We start from the raw sequence: 19,622 nt of genomic DNA, 5'->3' as shown, positions 1-19,622 counted from the left end.
GTGACCCCTTACTGTTCCAGGTCTACACTCTGCTCTATCCAGCTATTAGCTGCCTGGTTCTGGGTCTGGTTCTGGATCCTCTCTGTACAACAGGATTGATCTGTTCCTCTAGGAGTTGCTCCTGGTTTTTAGCAGTGCCCACAATGAGTTGTTTCCCTCACGTATATCACTCACAAGTAGAAATGACTTAATGAAGAAAGAAATGAATACTGACCCTGAGTTGGAGGTGAGACCTTGCAGGGACACTGTGGTTAGCCTCTTGTAAGATGGAGGGCCCCCTCTTCAGTTCCTTCCCTAGCTATTTCCCTTCAGGAGTTAGCCAGGAGGCAAATTGTCTAAAGGTCCCAGGGGAACTTTCCAGAGTCCTTTGTTCCCCTCTCTTCCCCATCACAAATAACCCTTGATTCTACATGACTCCAGCTCACCCTGGTGCCTCTTTTCTGATCACTTCTGTCTTGGGCCTTGACACCTCAGCTATGAGGATCATGACAGGACTCGGGTTTCCCAGAGGCCAGAGAAATTCTAAACAGGAAGTCCAGGGCTATCACACGAGGCATTGAGGCTTCTTAGCATTAAGAGTGGTATAGCCCTGCATCAGAGTCTGAGGTATGCAGGAGCCCCACGACCTAATGTGGAACTCGAAGTCTCGGATGAGAGCTAGCGCTACATCCGTGACACTCGCAGTTGGAGAAGATTTGATGCTGGGAGATGTGGGCACTGGGCCTGTTGCCTCCAGGCGCCCAGTGGAGAAACACACCCTGTATCTCCCTGCTTCTGCGCATGCACAGGCACGGGCACACATAAAAATCTCCGTGGGGCCTGGGGAGATAGCTCAGTTAAAGTGACTGCCATACAAGCATGATCCCCAACCCTTGCTAAAAATAAAAACAACTGGGCTCAGCAGCATTTGAGACAGACAAGAGGGTCCCTGGAGCTTGCTGGCCAACCCGTCTCGTCAAATTGACAAGCTCCTAGTTTCGTGTGAGAGCCTATCTCGAGAGTAATGTATGTGTGTGTGCATGTATATATGAATGTAGGACAATTGAAGAAGATATCCAACCTCTACCTTTAGACAATGTGCGCGCATACACACACACACACACACACACACACACACACCTCCCCCCAAATTTTCATGGGTTCATACTGACACCTCAAGTTCAACACAGAACTTATTCCAGCCTCCCTTCCCCTATTTGTGACTCCTTTCTCCATCAAGAAAAAAACCAGTTCCTACTATCCTTCATTCTAGAACACATACTTTAAAGAGAGGCTTGTGAGACCTAATTTAAAGTTATTTTGATCAAGGCAAGTTGAGAAGCTATGTTCACATAAAAGCTCCTTATGGTTCTCCCAGTAAACTGCCTAGGCCCTCATGTTTAACCTCGGTACAGACACCACCTAGGTAATCAAAATGGCTGAAGCAGGCAGAACCGCAGCCTGTAATCAACCCCCGCAGCTGGTTACCCCTTCCTGAGAATCAGTCTCAAGACTCCACACTGGCCCCTAGCCACACATATCTCAGGGTCTCACACAGCTGTAATACCTGTAAACTAAGTACTCTCACACTTTGGATCATATTATAGAGGAAGCATGGCAGTTTCCTCCAGATGGGATATTTTAGGAAGGGTATAGCATGGAGTGGCCTCCCAGGTCAGAGCACAAGGCCTCATTGATTTTCAGCCACTACACTGTGGACTTTCAGCTGCCTTGTGGCTTGAATGGGATACCCTGTGTGAGGTTCCCTGAGGGGGTGTAAAGTCAATCATTAATCCTCGAAGAGGTGAGAATGAAAATTTGGTTCAAATTGACTTTGTCAACCCGGATCAAACCTCAGGAAGTCTGATGCGAGACAGTTTATTGCCAACAAATTTAAACACAGTATAATTTGGGAGAAAAGGTTCCCCTGGTGTACAAAGAACTGTAATTACATCGAAACTCAGCTCGGGGTACATGTCATCTCTTCCAAGATGGGTTCTAGAGATAGGCTACCTGGACAGCTTAAGGGCCTAAGGGAAGGCTCTGAACTGCTCTGGGTCATACAGATAGCAAGGAGGTCATTTGGGCTGTTAGCCACCTCTGGTCCTGGTTGTGGAAGGTTGATATGGTTTAGTCCAACAGACAACACAGATCATCAGGCTATTAATCACCTCTAATTCCCAGCTTCGTGGACAGAAGAACGGGTTTTACTTTTTTTTTTTTTTTTTTTTTTTGCACTGAAAAGGCAATCCTGCATGCTCAACATTACTGGTGACCATGGGCATAAGGAAGGGCCTTCATATTCTCAACACTTGTGATTCTAGAAAGACCCCCACCCTATAACTACCCCCATGACTCCATAGTGTTATAGCTTCATGGAGATGTGAAAAGCTAAGGCTGTGGGCTGGAAAGGTAGCTCAGTGGTTAAGAGCAATAGCTGCTCTCCCATAGGATCCAGTTTCAACTTCCTGCACCCATGTGTTTGTAACTTCATCACAACCATTTGTAACATCATTCCCAAAGGATCTGATGCCCTCTTCTGGCCTCCACAGGTATCTGTAGTGCAGAGACCTACATGTAGGCAGGACGTCTATACACCTAAGCACTTTATAAGTCCTTTTTTTTTTTTTTTTTTTTTTTGAAAGCTAAAGCTGAAACATTCTCTTCTCCCAGGGAGTCTATGATCCAATATTCTGCACCTCTCTCCCCCTTCCAGTTTTAAAGAGTTCGTGTTCACTTAAGACAGAAACCCTTTGGAGAGGAGCAGAAAATGACAGCTGTCCCAGGCCTTCCTGAATGGTTAGAGCTGGTCTGATGGCTTTACTCAAAGCATGCCACAGAACCATGGGGCTGGATCCAGGAGAATCTCCTAAGCCAGCAATGTGAGTCTCACTACTTGGCATCAGCTGGGGATCAGATAGACAGGGACACACTTGGCCAACTTTGCTATATATAGGAACTGTATACCCTCAGGACCTGACCTAAAAAGTTTAATCCTTTGGAAGCTGGTGGCTACAGAAGTGGGCATCAGGCTTAGTACCTTCTTGTGAGTAAGGGGTCACTTGATACAGAACAATTCTCTTGAGCTCCTGATGTCACTTGGGCCCTGCCCACTAAGGATACACACTTTACAACCTCTGTGTCACCTGATGGATAAGAGAAGGTAACTGTCAGCAACCCTTCGAGGGTTATAGTTTCTTACAGAATTCCAAAGGTCTTTCTGACCTAGTGAAGGGCCCCACCAGTCCTGCAACTTATACCCATTGCCTGAACAAGTTAGGATGATGCCCTCCTGGCATCAGGGAAGAGTGTGGTAAGAAAGGCCCTGGTTTATCCTTCTCGTCCATGGGGAGACTCAGTTAATCATAGGAGCTGAACAAAGTCCAGCCTGGTAAACAGGACAGAGCTTGAAGGTCCTCTGGGTGAGGAGTGCTGGGACGTCCCATAAGGACCTGGATCCTGTGTACTGGGCTCAGATCACTCTACAGAGTCAGGCCTGTAGTCTAATAATGACACGGTAGCCTGAGCCTACAGTACCTTCTTCTGTCTCATGAGAAATCCGCTGACTGGACAATTGAGGAACCACTGAGGAGGACTTGGCACCTACCTGACCTGAGCAGTGGAATGGTAGATCATGACCGCCTTGACCGTGCAGGAGAACCTGGTGGCCAGTAGCCTGGTGATGTATTTTCATCTGTCCCAGCATCCCAAAGTCTGCAAGCCCAGCAGCAAGAGATACTTTTTGGAGACTTGGTGCGATGGGTCTTCTGTGGATGGGGGTGGGTCTGAGAAGCCCATGTCTCCCCCTCAGCATCCTTCCCACATGCTCCAGTATGATGCATTGGGAGGTGCACATGGACTGGTCCAGGGCTGTGCAGTGAGTCCGTGAACCCAAGGCTCAGGAGATGCAGACCTGCAGTACACAGCCATAGGCAAAGCTGTTAGTTGGAGTAGAGGAAGAGCCTGCCAGGGTTTCTGGTTCCAGAGACAGGGCACATTGCTGTCCTTGTCACCAGCAGAAAGAGACAGTGCCTCCTGGAGCTACTCATAGCCCACATGGAAGATCAACAGCAGCGTAAATGGCTTGCTTTACATATTTCCCCTTATTCATACAGATGTGTTATTTTATGACTTTACAAAAAACCTTGGTCCTTCAAAGTGACAGACCTTTGTTGTGTCCTTTTTGTCTGTCTGTCTGTCTGACCTGTGTCCTGGCTACGAGGCTTTGACTGCAGCCACAGGAATGCCATTGTTGTCTCTGACTGGCCAGAGGAGATACAGAGGCATGTGTGTGCATGTTTGTATGTGAGTACATGTATGTATGTGCATGCAGGTGCACACCTCCCTGAGTGTGTACATATGTTAGAGTGTGCCTATGCTTATGTAGGCAGCACAGAAGCAGCCAAGCCTCTTTCCTCACATATCCTGGTGCTGAGCCTGGAATCAGAGAGTTCCAGAAGGCCATGGAATGCCTGTGTTCTGGAATGGAACTGTGGCCAGGGCAGGCACCTCCCACATAGTATGGGATCTACCCTTCAATGTCCTGGTTGCCTGTTATGCTATCCCTGGATCTTGCCCTGGTGTATATGAACGGCCTGTTCTCTGGAGGAGCCAACACTCAAGTATGTGCTCTCTCTGGTCCTTGCCAGAGCTATGATTGCTGGAAAGGGAAGCAGGCCCGAGGACCAGGTGAGCCCCATGGAATCTAGTATGCTCTAGAAGGCTGGGAAGTTGTTAGTTACCTCATAGCTCCTTGAGGTCCCTCTAGGTAGGTACCTGGACTGAGGATTTGCTTTGCACATCTCAGAGATCAGAGACTTGAGACCCTGGAAAATCTCAACATGACCTATGGGGAACATCAGTGCTCACCATCACGAGCTCCTGGTCAGGAGTCCCAGCCTTTACAGGGACTCAGCTTATTACACACAAGAACAGACCAGGCCAAAGCTATTGCCTAATGCAAAGTCTCCGTCTCCCACTCCTCACACCTTGCCTGATGCTGTCCTCTTAAGGAAGAGCCTCCCTGTGTAGTCTTAACCACAAGATGCTGATGACATTGAGCCCCCTTACAAGCTCCCAGCAGCCTCGCAACACAGGTTGCAGCCTGATGTGTACTGAGAATCCCTGTCCAGTGTGGAACTTCAGATTTGGCTGATCTTTGGGTTAGGGGTCCATTCCAATTGTAGAGGGCAGGCTTAGTGTCAATGTCATAAAGCAGCATTTGCTTATCTTTGGAAATCACTCTTCAACTGTTCTTGAAGATGTGTAAAAAGTGGAGGTCCAGGGAAGGGGCCTCCATGTTTACCACTTACATCCAAGTTCCTTCCTTGAAGGGGCTAGAGCGAGATCTCAGTGGTTAAGAGCTCTGCCTGCTGTTCTTCCTGAGGAACAGAGTTCAATTCCCAGGACCCACTACGCAGTTCACAACCATCTGTGGCTTCAGTCTCAGGGGATCTCCTGTCCTCATCTGGCATCAGGCACAAAAATGCTGCATAGACACAGATGTAGACAAAATATCCAAATGCATAGAATAAATAGGTTAAAAAATTAAGTCCTGCCTTGGTGGAGCTTGGGGGTCAGAGTCAAGTGCATCTGTAATGACACTAGCAGTAGCTAGAGGAATCCTCAATCCTCTTTCTTCCTCATCTTGTCCCATACCTCCCCTGCAGGCACCAGAAAATTAAGCTTTGCTTGGATATTATATAGTCCACACCCTCAAAACACATAATTCGTACTTGGGGTGAGCATTTTGTATGAGGCTCCAGGTTTTGATTATAAGCGTGTGTGTGTGTGTGTGTGTGTGTGTGTGTGTGTGTGTGTGTGTGCAAAACAAGTGTGTTCACGGACAGCACAGGCAGAAGCACTCTGCTGAAGAAGTGCAATTTAGTCTACGTCCAGGAGGTGGCGCTGTATCCGGACGTCCAGTAAATAACAAGCAACTTAGGTTTCAATCGCCAGACTGAAAAAGTGAGGGATCGTGCATAGTGATTGACAACACTGAAAATGACACCAGCTTGCTTCTGTGGGAGGAAACCTGACCTGTCTCACCCAGTGGGAGTATTCAGCTGGGAACAAACTCAGGCCTCCCCAAATGCCATTTTTTTCCAAAGGATTGAAAAGGATGACTGTGACCATCTCTATGTAGACTCTCAATGTGCAGGGGTTTTAGTACACAAGGCTAGAGCCTATGGCTGAGTTCAGGAGTCATCTCATGACAGGAGCGCAGGCTTATGCAGAATAGAGAGGTTGGTGTCCACCATCCTGGTCTCACACGTCTTTAGCCAAAGGCTAGTCTTAGACACACAGAAGTCAACAAAAGGCAGAGCTAGAGCAAGGGGCAGATCCTGTGACATGGGGTGTCCTGAGAAGGAAGCTGGGATAACAAGGAAAGTGTTGAGTATAGTGGACTCCAGAACAGGGAGTAGGGTTGGCAGCCTTGACTGCCTACACAGGACAGACGTCCCATGCCAGCATGGTTCCGGCCCAGCCCCAGGTACATCTCAGCCATCTCAGGACACGAGTGATAGCTAGTGTTGTGCCTTTCGGTCCCTCTCTGTCCTTTGTTTTCCTAAAAGCCTGAACAGGCAGCAAGTAGCCCAGGCTAGCATGCACTGAGCCTGCACTGTCCACAGCAACTTTGACAAACATTTGTTGAACACCGTCTACCTGCTACACTCTGCTCCACACCGAGGACCTCCTGGAATTATGTAATGTACATGAATTCGTTTCTGCCCCCTTGAGAGGCACTCAGGTGGAACAGATGATAAAAAGGAAGTGGTTTATTTTCTAACCTGGCTGCTCTAGGACCAGCTGGGGCAGAGTCCTTGACCCCAAGGGTCCCTTCTGGATTCATCCCCTCCACTCTTAGGGCAGGACTATGGGCTGCCGCTCCCAAGGACTCCGGATGCAACCTCCAACGCCTTAGATCCCATTAGGACCTTGCTCTTCTCGTTAGTACAACAAATGCTACATCCTGAAGACCGTCAAAAGAGGAGGGCAGCACATTCTCGGGTCACTGCTGGGCTAGACAATTATACAAGGAGTCTTTCTCTAGCCTTGAGGGGGCCCCGCCCCTCTAGCCGTGGGCTGGGCATAGCTACTAACCCAGCTTGAACTCAATTCGGTTGAACTCAAACAAGTTGAAAGGACTGGGAGAAAAGGAGGTGAAACAACTGTGGTGCTGAGCAGGGCGGGGCCCCGAGGGTGCCGCCTCCACGGGGCAATTAGGAGGTAGAGAAGGGAGGGAGAAAAGAGAAGAGGCGGAGGAGGGAGGATGAATGGGAGGCCATCGGGGGAAATGAAGGGGTAAAGGGGAGGAAAAGGGAGATGGGGTGGGGGAATAAGTAGGAGAGGCGGGGAGACTCGCCGGCTGGCGCGTTCCTCTCGATCTGCAGCTCGGCCCTCAAGCACGCGCGTGAGGGGCGGGGCGGTGGCCATTGAGTGGCGCTGCCATTGTGCCAGCGCTGCGAGTGGTGACACGCTCGAAGTCCGCTCCCTGGTGACGCCTGAAAGCTCCTTTGACCGGCAGCTCACCTGCAGAGCCGGCTCTATAGAGCCTCTGAACGCGCAGCAGCTGCCAGGGGCCGCGGGCCGGGCACCTAGGGGGACAAAGAATGGAGGCCGGGCCCTTTGAATGAGAGGCCACTTGGAAGCAGCAGGCATGTGCCAAGCCGAAAACTAGGGAAGAAAAGTGCCCTCCGTGTGTCTCAGCAGTGAAGGGGACCCTTTCTCAGCCGCTGAGCCCTCATGTGCATGACAAAAGGGCCCGTTACGAAAGCCCCCAATCGCGAGCCCACAGGACTCTACTGCAGGCGTCCAGTATCCTAGGCGTTCCCTCCCCTTCACCTCCGGCCTCCATATCCTGGTAGAACCAACCTGGGAGAGCCTGATCTATCTTGCTGAGCAGCTCTCGGTCTGGCCCTCCGAGCAGGCCAGATCTAAAGGACTAATGTTTTCAGTTGCAAAGATTTGAGGTAATCTTTTGGGCCAGACCAGGGCCCTATTGTTATGATAACCCAACTTCACTAGGCATCTACCATAGCTATCCAAAAACTTCATGACCACTTCAGGACAAAGTGAAGCTGTTTTCACCCAGGCCAGGCTCCTGCTTCCATCACTCTCTTGGCTCGCTGGCCTTATCTAACCCTAGGCACTTGTAGCGTGTGAGTCTGCTGGAATCTATACCACAGGTAATCCTTGACCACACCAAACATCTCGCCCGCTTTTATTATTGTTGCCAAACAGCTTTTGAGGGAGGTCTTCACCCTGCTGTTTCTTCCTTGTGAGACTGCCCTCATTTTGTTCTGTCCCTGAAGTCAAGGAACTTGCCTTGAGATCACTGTACAGAGCAGATGGGCCTTACTTGGTCACACAATCCCCTTTCCCAGTAGCCTGGCTTCATGAACTGGCCAGGATGGTACAGGCAAGGTACCTTTCATTTAGCTCTCACCCAAATGACTTCAAGTTGGCCATTCCTAGAAGTACAGGCTATGACCTTAGTCACCATGTTTTTGTTTGTTTCCTCCTCCTCCTCCTCCTTGTTCTCTTCTTCCTCTTCCTCTTCCTTTCTCCTCTTCCTCCTCTCCCTCCTCTTCCTGTTCTTCTTCTTCCCCTTCTCTTCCTTTTCCTCCTCCTCTTCCTCTTTCTCCTCCTCTCCCCCCTTCTCTTCCTTTTCCTCCTCCTCTTCCTCTTTCTTCTCCTCTTCCTCCACTCCCCCTTCTCTTCCTTTTCCTCCTCCTCTTCCTCCTCTCCCTCCCCTTCTCTTCCTTTTCCTCCTCCTCTTCCTCTTTCTCCTCCTCTTCCTCCTCTCCCCCTTCTCTTCCTTTTCCTCCTCCTCTTCCTCTTTCTTCTCCTCTTCCTCCTCTCCCCCTTCTCTTCCTTTTCCTCCTCCTCTTCCTCCTCTCCCTCCCCTTCTCTTCCTTTTCCTCTTCCTCTTCCTCTTTCTCCTCCTCTTCCTCCTCTCCCTCCTCTTCCTCCTCTTTCTCCTCTTCCTCCTTCTCAAGACAGAGATGGGGTTTCTCTGTGTAGCCCTATCTGTCCTGGAACTCACTCTGCAAGTGCTGGGATTAAAGAGTATGTCACCATGCCCAGTGATATCCTTGTTTTCAAGACTCCAGTTCATTGGTCATCCTGTTGGTGCTGACTGCTCAGCTAAGGATAGCTAGAGAAACTGCTGCTTTGTTATTTGGGCTCAGCCTTAGCCAAGCCAAGACAGTGTTATTGCCTTTTGTATTCGACTTTACTCCAGATAAAGTAGGCAAAGCCCCACGTCTGCCTGTCAGCAGGCACGCTCTGCATCAAACCTGTGTGCGGGAGCCCCAGGGTCCCATGGGGCTTAGTGTCTGCAGGGATCAAAAGTCTGGTTCTGATCAGCTAAATCCACTGTGTGTGGCCTCCTAGTGCCTGCAGAGATGGGGATGGGCTGCTGACAGGATTAAGCCGGATTACATGTCCCCAGTGGGCTAAGGTCTTTCTGTATTGGCTGTGGGACTAACTATGGTAACCCAGTGGCTCTTGCTTTTCTACATACTATAAATCTCCCTGCCCAGATCCAAGAAGGGGAGAGGTGGGCAGGGCCTTAATGGCCACAACATACAAAACTGCTTGTTATGTTTTCTTTATCCCTTTCCACTTAGGGTCTCACACTATGCAGCTGAAGTTGGCCGACAACTCCTGATCCTCTGGCGTGCTAGGATCATTGGCAAGACTCCCTTGTAAGTTTTCTACTTATAAAGTGCATCCCTGGTATGACTGGTAGTACAGACCTGAAATGCAGCACTTGGGAGACTGGGGCAGGAGGATAACTTCAAGGTCAAGACCAGAGTGGGCCATAAGTTATCAGACCAGCCAGAGCTATTTAGAAAGACTCTCTCAGAACAGCAAATAAACCAAGACATGTTCTTCTCCATTACACAGCCCAGTGCCTCCACTGGTGCTATTCTCCATGATCTTCACCCTGCCTTTTAGAGCCTGCTTTAACTGACATTTGGATTGGACTTCAGCTGGTGCTGGGTCTGGACTTGCCTTGTGACCAAGTCAGTGCACAGCTTAGGACACAGAGAGGCCCAGAGTAGCAGGGGTCCAAAGTAGACACTTCTTCTAACTCCAATTATAAACATAGCCTGGTCTGAATCTGTGCCTGCCCTGAAGAAGGGAGCTGGTTTCCTGCCTATCTTGCTCAAGGTCTAAACTTAGGTGGACATTCTGTGCAGAGCTCCCAGACAGCCCCAACTTCAGGTTTGGTTTCTTGGCATATAATATCCACTTGAGGTGGCTGATAGGGAAGGAAGTGCTCTTTCCTCAGGATGGAGAAGGAAACGGAGCCCACTCTGCAGAGAATGAAAATGGCCATAGTGAAGGTTGTTTTTGTTTAAACTTTGGGTCTGAAGTATCAGTGTGCCTGTGTGAGAACCCAGCAAGAAGGAATAGCTTTGCCCTCAGGCAGAAATTCTTTTCTTCCCACCTTTGAAGAGGCCCTACTCTGGTCCTGAGGGAATGTGTAGGACTCACGGGATCTATCAACAAGGATGAGAGAAAAGGCTGTCCAGTTTTCCCAAGGCCAGTACCATCTCCCTCCTGAGGCCCTTCCCTGGGTTTGCAGGCCTCTTCCTAAACTGATTCCAGTTTCTCTGGGCTTTGGGAAACTCCAGGAATGAGACTCTAGTGTTTTAGCTCTGAACTCCAGGTCCTAGGAGAGAACAACCAGACATCCTGTTCTACATGAAGAAACCTCCATCCTTTTGGTAGCGCCTCTGAACCAAAGCCCCAAGGTCACCAATCTTAGGCAGGGAAGGGGTAGGTGAGTTGAGAGAGTGGAAGTGAAGTGGGAATAAGAAGCAGATGCCTTATGCACACACTGCTCTCTGTTCACTTCCTCAGTGACTGTTCGGGGCTTGGTGCTGACTGCTCTGGCCTCTTTATTAGCATCTGCAGCCCAGTGGGTCAGCCTGAAAAAAAAATGTGAGAAAAATGGACGCAAAAACGTTGGACACTTTTTATCTGGCTCAGCAATCTGTTAACATACTGAACCCTCTAAGCTGGCCCTGGTTTGGAAACAATCGCTGTAAGGCAAAGCCACCTGCTTCTGGGTCTGAAAGCTGTAGGGTGCTTCTTGTATTTGTGCTCGTAGAGCTAGAGTAGCCTATGTCGTCCGGGGCTTTTGGTCAGGGTTAACCAAGCAGATGCCACCTCTGGGTGTCTACACCCAGGAGCTGAAGGCCACAGAGAATGAGGCAGGCCGGAGAGCTGCACCGCCGTCTAGTTCGAGTTTCAAGCTTGCAATCCTGGGTCCCCTCGCACGTAAGAGTCCGCTTGGGTTTTTCTGCAAGAGGCATAGCCTGGTCGCCGCCCCTGCAAGGATATGCTGGGGCCCTGGGGACAAAGGAGATCAATTCCGGGGTCTCCCAGCAGCCAAGTGACGCCGCGGTCCTTGAAACGATTTTCACAGCCGGGGAAGCCAATTGTATTTTCCAGCTCATTAAGCGGCGCACAAAGCGCCTGGCGGCTGACGGCGCGGATTCCCCAGGTCCCGCCCCGACAGAGACGGCCGTGCTTTGTCCCCGCAGTGTACCGCCTGTTTATCCAGGCCCTTTGAACAGTGCCCTGCGCGGCGGGGCCGCCTGGGAGAATCCTGCCGAACCCGGAACAAAGCGCCCGCAGCCGCCGGGCAGTGATTAAAGGAGCCCCAGGCTCACAACATCTGGACGCCGCTGGGGGCGCGGCGGCCAGCGCATCGCGACAAAAACTCGGTTACAGATGCCAGCGAGGTGGCAGGGTGAGGCGGCCACAGGGATTCTCTCTACATGGCTAGAAGGGGAGCCGAAGATCTTAGGGCATGCTGGCTAATGGAGCTGCCTGTGGGAGGGACAAGAACTGTCCACCCCCCCCCCACCTTAACCTCTCCATAACAGGCCGGGGAGGGGCTGGGGAACCTCCTGAGGACCGGGTGAGCTGGAGAGCTCCCTTGACAGTGAGAAGGCTGAATCAAAAGGGTGTCCTCTGACCCCTCCTCACTCCGTTCTGAGCTGACCTAAGAGCACCTCTCACTCACACGTAGGCAAGGGAGGGACCCACAGCACCTAGAAAACGGAGCCTGGGATATCTCTAACTCAAGAGTCCTGCTTTCATCCTGCTTCTGACCACAAGCACCCTTACCTTTAACCCATAGGACGAACCAACCTCTTCCAGGATGCTACGGAATTTTCTGTAAACAGCGCCACCTCCCTGGCCTTCAGCCTGGGAGCTCTCATGCCCATCTAACTCCAGGTTTTGATGCCCGGCACACCTCTATGCTCACTACTGGGTCTGTGCAACTGGTGAAGGGTTTGAAGTAATCCTTTGCAGTCCTCGTGATTCTGCTCTTGAGATTCAAGGAGTCAGGAGAACGGTAGAGTTAAAATCAACCAGAGGGCTATAGGTTATGGGAACTTTGGGGGTCCAGGAATGGGAAGATCTGTGTTGTTCATCTCACTAGGGGATGCATGCTCTTCCTCCCCATCACTGGGGAAGGCAACACTGCTTCTCTCCAGGTAAGGGAATCTCCTCTGGGACCCATCTCCAGGGCTGTCCTAACCTGTTATCCTAGCCCTAGCCTCAAGACCTCCTACTCATCAGAGGTTAGCGGTGGGACTGTCATCTATTAGGACACAAATACGTCCCTGTTTCCATTTTTTTCAAGCCCTGATCACAACGTATTTGTTTTTTGCAATGCCTCATAAAAACAACTTCTCTTTGGGCTTACAGACCCAAGAATAACCCTGATAATTTGCATTATCTGTGTGCAAGAACGGGCCCAGGGAGAGTTAGACAATCTGAAAATACCTGGAGTATTCGCTCGAGCCCAACAGCCCAGGCAGACTCCCAGGCCTGGCTGTCCAGAAGTTAGAGTCACAGAGCACAAGAGAGGCTGTCCAACCTCTAGCAATTAGCTGATTCCAGGAACCAGATAGCTGGGGCAATCAGCTCTCCCATCCTAAAGCCTCTGGGGTCCTGTCACACCTGCTGAGCTGGCACTGTGCAGTCCATACCTACCCCAGCACCAGGCAGATGGGGACGAATGTCTACTCACACCAAAAGGGGCATGGGGCGGGGGGGGACAGGCAAGCCGAAGGAACTATTTCAATCTAGAGTTACTTACATGAGGAAGAGGTTACTTCCAGGAGTGTTGATGACTCAAAGGAAGCTGCACCACTGACAAACCCACCCCAGGATAGATGAGGACTCATGAAAGCTGCCTTTTTTGGAGCTCCTTGCACCACTCGAAGGCAGCTCTGACCCTTGAAGACCTCCCTCTCCCTAACAATTATTACTGTTAATGTGACGGTGAGGAAAGTAGCCACCCTGAATGAATCCCCTTTCTTTGCTTCTCACTATTACTTGTCTCCAGGCATACATGGCCAAGTCTAGTTTGCTGGGGCTTCCAGAGCCTAGGTTTAAACCCTAACATCTCCATAACACTAAAGGCTCATTTACCGAACCTGTGGTACTACTGGGAGGTTGTACACTCTCTGTATGGGGATGGTGTCCTTGAAAGAGGTGTCTTGACTCTGACACTTCACTCCTCTCCCTCTTTGCTCACAAAGCGAGCAGCTCTGCTCCACCACAAGCTGCTCACCATAATGTTCTGTCAGGCCCAGAAACAACAGGGACAAGTGGCTATTGTCTGAAACTTTGGAAGCCCTAGCTTGGGTATTTGTCCTGGTGACAGAAAGCTGAGCTAGACTGTAAGAAAGTGGTCTTCCCACAATACTTCCCAGGTCTAGTGGGGTCTAGGGGCTACGGGCAGAACATACAGAGGGCCTGGCCTCAGTTGGAGGACAACCGGCTCTGGTCAAGGTCAAGCACCATTGCAGCTCTGTATGAGAAATCTTGAAAGGAAGATCTGAAACGACCAGTGTGCTTCCAAAGGACGTGACTGCCCCAGAACAGAACTCAAGAATACTAAGATAGCCGCGGTATCACAGGTGTTTGATTGCAGCACAGGTAGAAGTGGGGGTTTTTCTGGCAGTTCAAGACCAGCCTGGTCTACATAGCAAGTTCCAGGGCAGCTAAAGTAGTTTAAATAAAAATCTCCACCCCACCCATATTTGAATGCTTAGTCATCAGGAAGTGGCACTATTTGAAAAGGATCAGGAGGTGTGGTCTTGTTGGAGGAAATGTGTCACTGTGGGTGGGCTTTGAGATTTCAAAAGCCTAAGTCAGGCTCTCTGTCTGTCTGTCTGTCTGTCTGTCTGTCTGTCTGTCTGTGTGTCTGTCTGTGTGTCTCTGTCTCTGTCTCTCTCTGTCTCTCTGTCTCTGTCTCTGTCTGTCTCTGTCTGTCTCTGTCTGTCTCTGTCTGTCTGTCTGTCTCTCTCTCTCTCTCTCTCTCTCTCTCTCTCTCTCTCTCTCTCTCTCTCTCTCCTTTCTCCAGCACCATGTCTGCCTGCTGCCATGCTCCCTGCCATGATGATAATGGACTAAGCACCTGAAATGGTAAGCAAGCTCAATTCAATATTTTCCTTTATCCTCAACCCAATAAGTTCCCTTGATCATTGAGTCTCATCACAGCAACAGAACAATGACTAAGACTGCACAGAGAGATTTTTTGTTACAAACAAAAAGAATGCAGACCAGACCTGAGAATACAGTATGAAGGCCCCCACTGCCAACTATAAAATTACTTTGTATATCTACTTGCCCCCACTATAGAATGTGTTTAAACCACAAAAAAGCAAAATCTTTAAAAATTTTATAAAATAAAACTGAAAAAATTTTTAAAAAGAAAATGAACGGAGGTGGGGCAGTATGTGGCAAGAAGGCACAGTGGGTAAAGGCACTGACAGCTGAAGGTTGATTACAAGAATACATACAAGATGGGAGCAAAGAACTGACTCCATGAAATCCTCCCCTGACCTCCATCTCTAGGCCCTGGCAAATGCTAATTCCCAATTGTACACACAATAATAGCAAACTAAGTTTTTAAGAGTAAATGAGGAAATAGTCATAGTAGTTCATGCCTTTAATCTAAGAGCTCAGGAGGCAAAGACAGGCTGAAAACTATGAATTTACGGTCATCGTGGTCTACAAAGAGAGAACTTGTCTCAAAAAACCAAATATGCAGTAGTGGCACAGTTGTTATGGTAATAACCAAACACTTTAAGATTGGATTTAAGGCCTACTCCATAAGATGAAACCCATATATGACACTGGTAATGTGGCTGAGACCTGAACTGGGTAGGACATAGACCCAGGGGGAGACCTAATATTACTATTCTGCTAAAGGGACATAGCAACAAAATGTCTCCTAAGAACCTATTGCTACACCCATAGAAAAGACCATCGCTCAGCCCGCATCGGAGAAGCATCTTCTTCCAGTAGATATTAATTAACAAAGAGATCCAAAGAGAGGGATTTTGGAACACTCAGCCTTAACTAGAATCCCTTTATCAAATCCCTCTCTTCAAAGCTCAGGAATATAGGCAGAAGGGGAGACAGAAAGACTGTAAGACCCAGAAGTAGTGGATGACTCCAAGGAAACAGGGTCTTCCAGATACAACCAGACTGATACGCATAAGCACTCAAGGAGGCTCCGACAGCACGCACAAGACTGGTACTGCTTCAAACCAGACAAAAATCCCAGCACTGGAAAGAGAAAGTAGACTTAAAGTACCAGGCCTTACCAAGGAGCTGTTTGCCATTCATACTTGCTGGGAATAGGAATTCTCCAATGGAGTATAATATCTACCTCACCCCAGGGCAGGCCTCATGCCCAAGAGTAGCTGGCCAACACGAGTGGTTTTGTGCTGTTTTTGTTTGGTTTCAGCATTTTTTTCTCTCTTACTGATTTTCTTCGTTTAAGTGTGCCTTGAGTTTTGGCTTTGGGTGCTTTGTTGTTTTTCCTGGTTTTGTTTTGTTTTGTTGAGAGGGAGAAAGAACATGAAGTTGGGTGAGTAAGGAGATTGCTATCTGGGAGGAATTTCCAGAGGGGACTTTTTTTTTCATGTGTTGTATGAAAAAATTATATGATGAATAAATAAATAACAAGTCAGTATAACCAGTAAGTGAACTTGATAACCTGTCTTAAGGGGCTGTTGAGGTACTCGCTGCTGACTGAAGTTCCTCCACTTGGAGTTTTGCTGGAAAGTAGTGTTCATGTCTGATGCCTTTGCATATGTGACACCATAGGAAATCCTAGAGAATAGATACCTTCCAGAACTATTTATTTCGAAATATCCTCTGAATTAATGCTTGAGGTGTGCTACTTAGACTTTTATTTAGAATGTCTCCAAGCTGCCACTCTGTACATGGAATCAGGACAACAATGGATTTCTGACCTCTGGAAGAACACAAGCCTTAATAAAGTTGAATTAAAACAACCACTTAGATAAACAAAAATGTCCAGTACCCCACAATGTGATTCACTCATCACATAACATCGAACAACAACAAAACAAAACAAAAATCACAAGTGCCAGGTGCTATGGCCAACGATGCCTTTATCCCCAGCACTCAGGAGGCAGAAGCAGGGAAAACTCTCCAAGTCTCAGGCCAGTCTGATCTACGTAGTGAGTTTCAGGACAGCCAGAGACATGTAAGGAGATGGTGTCTCAAAACAAAGCCAAACCAAAAGTTACAAGCATGCAGAGGCAAGGAAACATAGCCCTTAATAAAGTTTGAACAAAATGGACCTGAAACTAAAGGTCAAGCCCTAGCCTTCAGGATGCACCCAACAGGCCCTACCCTGAAGACCCACAGCTCCTGTCAATCTCAGTCTCAGAATAGTGACTGGAGTGAACTAAAGAGTCTCCTGTGCCTTGATCCTTCACAGCCCTCCTTTGGGCCAGAGAGGGAGCTGTGGCCACCGGTGTCTCCATCTTGCTTTTCTCCTGTTTCCCTTTCTGGATCCCAGGAATTGTCTATATTTCTGAGATCTTGTTTGTTTTCTGATCTGATCATGGGAATCAATTCTTAACTACAGACTGGACTCAATGCTGAACCATTCTGACCTCAAGAGAATGCCGTACAAGGAATTTGTTATCTTCGGTTAACAGCAGAGCAGTAGACTCAGCGTCTGGGGAAAGTTTTACTGATCTTCGTTGCTCCTGATACATAAATATCTTCACCTCCCCAAGATCTAAAAGGCTTCAGTCTGCTCTATCCCAGGTTGTTGGCATCTTCAATAAATTCTTTGGTCCCCAACCCTTATTTCTTAGAAATCCATCTTTCATGGCATGATCTTGCGAACCCCGGTTCCTTATTGTCCTATGGTTTATCTGTTCGTTTCAGCTCCTAACTAATGTGCCTCAAATTTCAGTGAGTTCCTAATCACACCGTTCTAGCTGCCAGAGTTCCTCTGAACTGATCTCTGTCTTTCCAAAGTTCTAGGTAAAGTACCCCTTTGTGTGTGGAGCAAAATTTCAACAAGCTGTGAAGGAAATCTCCAATAAATATAACCCTTAGGGACTGCATGACTCTTGCTATGAAGTGGCACTGTCCAGGGCTACAACCAACAGCAATGACTTAGAATGACAGATTGCTGCTGGCTTCCCAATTGACTTTCCTTAGGGATTTGCAGGGTCTGGTAACCAAGACTTTTGGAAGAAGTAGGAACAAATGGCTCTACCCTGTAATGAGGCATGAGAGTCAGCTGCCTGGACAACAAGGACCGCCCAGAAATGGTCCCATAGTCCACAAACTGATGACTACATATGACTGGCTGCAAGGTAGTGGGAAGAAAAAAAGGCCATGCAGGGTTGATTCCATCAAGGACTGGACACAAACCACTGATGTCCAAAGGGGGCTGAGTCCTTAGTGGTGTGATGTCACTTTCACTATACAGATTGGATCATCTGATGTGGACCTAATATGCATGCAGGACTGCAGCATCAAACTGTTATTTTTGTCTGTGGCATGTGGAAGGAGCACTTCTGTAACCCTGTCAAGTGCTACAGGTCTGTACAACCCTTACAGCAAGCTCTTTGTCAGAAATCTCACTTCCCTAGAAAGCCCTTCTGATCCATACTGTTTAGACTCATGAATTCTTTCTTTCCTAAGTCAGCATCCAGAGGAACCCCAACACAGGAAGGAAACTGCACCCCTGAAATGGTGAGAGTGTTTACCTAGGAGAGGAAAGGGGAGCCTAGAGGGCTTGCCGGCACTCCTGGGCACAGCTGGGATATGGCTGTGCTCAGGCACCCTATTATAAGTGCATACATGTGCATACAAAACATACTGCTGGGAAGTGTGGTTCTTACAGGCATCTGCATCCCTTCCACTAGCCAGAGACAATGATGCCTCCCTGTGGAGAAGGGACTTCAATTCCCACATGAAAATCCACTATGTTGGCAGAAAAGATTCCTTCACATCTCACCACTCCTACCCTGTAACCCAAGCTCTTTTCTAGTCAGGTCGTTTGTGTGTGGGATGGGAGAGAGAGAACTGCAGATATCCTGTGGGGGACTTGTTTGTGCTGTACTGAAGTTTAGGTCTCTGTGTCTACTGGAAGAGATCCCTCCTCACCTTCCCTCCTTCCTGCCTCTGTTCTGATTCTCTCTTTCTGCTTCTCTCCTGCCTCCAAGCTGGTACTTTTTCTTTTTTTTTCTTTTTCTTCTTCTTTTCTCTTCTTTTCTTTTTTCTTTTTTTCGGAGCTGGGGACCGAACCCAGGGCCTTGCGCTTGCTAGGCAAGTGCTCTACCACTGAGCTAAATCCCCAACCCCCAAGCTGGTACTTTTACCAGTCGGTAGCCAGTCTGGCTTGCACTGGGCAGAGCTGCTCAGAACTGACATCAGCATCCCTCTAGGAAGTGGGGGAGGGTGAGAACTTAAGGTCAGAGTGTACACTGGTTAGCAGGAAGGACCCTGCCCAGTGGACCTGCTCCTTTCCCTTTCCTTGGGCCAGACCTAAGTACAGACTCTTGCTTCCTCCCAGTCAGAGCTTTGGGGACATAGCTCAGGCCCAAGCAAGTTGTCTTTTATTCCTTTGTTTGTTTATCTTCTTTGTGCATCCCTGCCAGTGTTTTGATGAAGCAATAATCATCCATCAACTCAGAGCATCTTTGTTACATTAGAGAGCAGCAGGCAAGTGCTGGTAGCATAATGGTGAGTATTGCTGCCTTCCAAAACAGCACCGGTCTGGTCAGTCTGGGAATATAGGAAGAATTAAACAGACGCTAGGCCTAGACAGCCAGGAACCTTCTGCTAGCCCGTTTGAGCAGCTTCGAAATTTACAGGAAGAAAAACTTTTTAATTAATTTCTATGCCTGAGCTCAACAGTTAGACTGAGTCCCAAAGCTGTAGTTCATTTAAGTACTTTTGACTGTCTAAACCAAATTTAGAGAGAGATTTAGATCGCTGGGTTTATGCTCTTCATTTCCTAAATCAATCTCCGATGAATTCTAAAATCAAAGCCCTGGTTTCTTCCCACAGCGCCACAGTTTGCTTCGCAACATAAAAGAACATTGTTTGTTTGTTTGTTTGTAAACCATGAGATTTGGAGGAAAACATACCAGGAGCTAGGGACTCAGATCCACCCCTCCTAACCATGAGGATCCTCAGCTGGACCGTTTTTTTTTTTTTGTTGTTGTTGTTGTTTTTTTGTTTTTTTTTTGTTTTTTTTTGTTTTTTTTTTTTTTTTGGTTTTGTTTTTTTTTTTGTTTTTTTGTTTTTTT

General features: G+C 48.4%; 1 long non-coding RNA gene across 3 annotated transcripts; it reads left to right on the top strand.

Annotated features, from left to right (window-relative positions):
• The first annotated feature begins 4,471 nt into the window (after nucleotides 1-4,471).
• LOC102551319 (uncharacterized) lies at nucleotides 4,472-17,154 on the top strand. Of its 3 annotated transcripts, XR_010063193.1 has the most exons (5): nucleotides 4,485-4,668; nucleotides 9,615-9,692; nucleotides 12,146-12,506; nucleotides 14,387-14,448; nucleotides 16,934-17,154. It is a non-coding gene; the product is annotated as an uncharacterized LOC102551319 (long non-coding RNA). The 3 variants fall into 3 exon arrangements; XR_010063194.1 differs by lacking the exon at nucleotides 12,146-12,506 and having other exon boundaries at nucleotides 4,472-4,668; XR_350835.5 differs by lacking the exons at nucleotides 12,146-12,506; nucleotides 14,387-14,448 and having other exon boundaries at nucleotides 4,479-4,668.
• Nucleotides 17,155-19,622: the final 2,468 nt, after the last annotated feature.

This window comes from Rattus norvegicus, chromosome 1 (assembly GCF_036323735.1).
Source record: "Rattus norvegicus strain BN/NHsdMcwi chromosome 1, GRCr8, whole genome shotgun sequence".
Taxonomy (NCBI): domain Eukaryota; kingdom Metazoa; phylum Chordata; class Mammalia; order Rodentia; family Muridae; genus Rattus; species Rattus norvegicus.
Note: the sequence above shows the minus strand (reverse complement) of the source record. Positions and strands in the feature narration are given on the sequence as shown.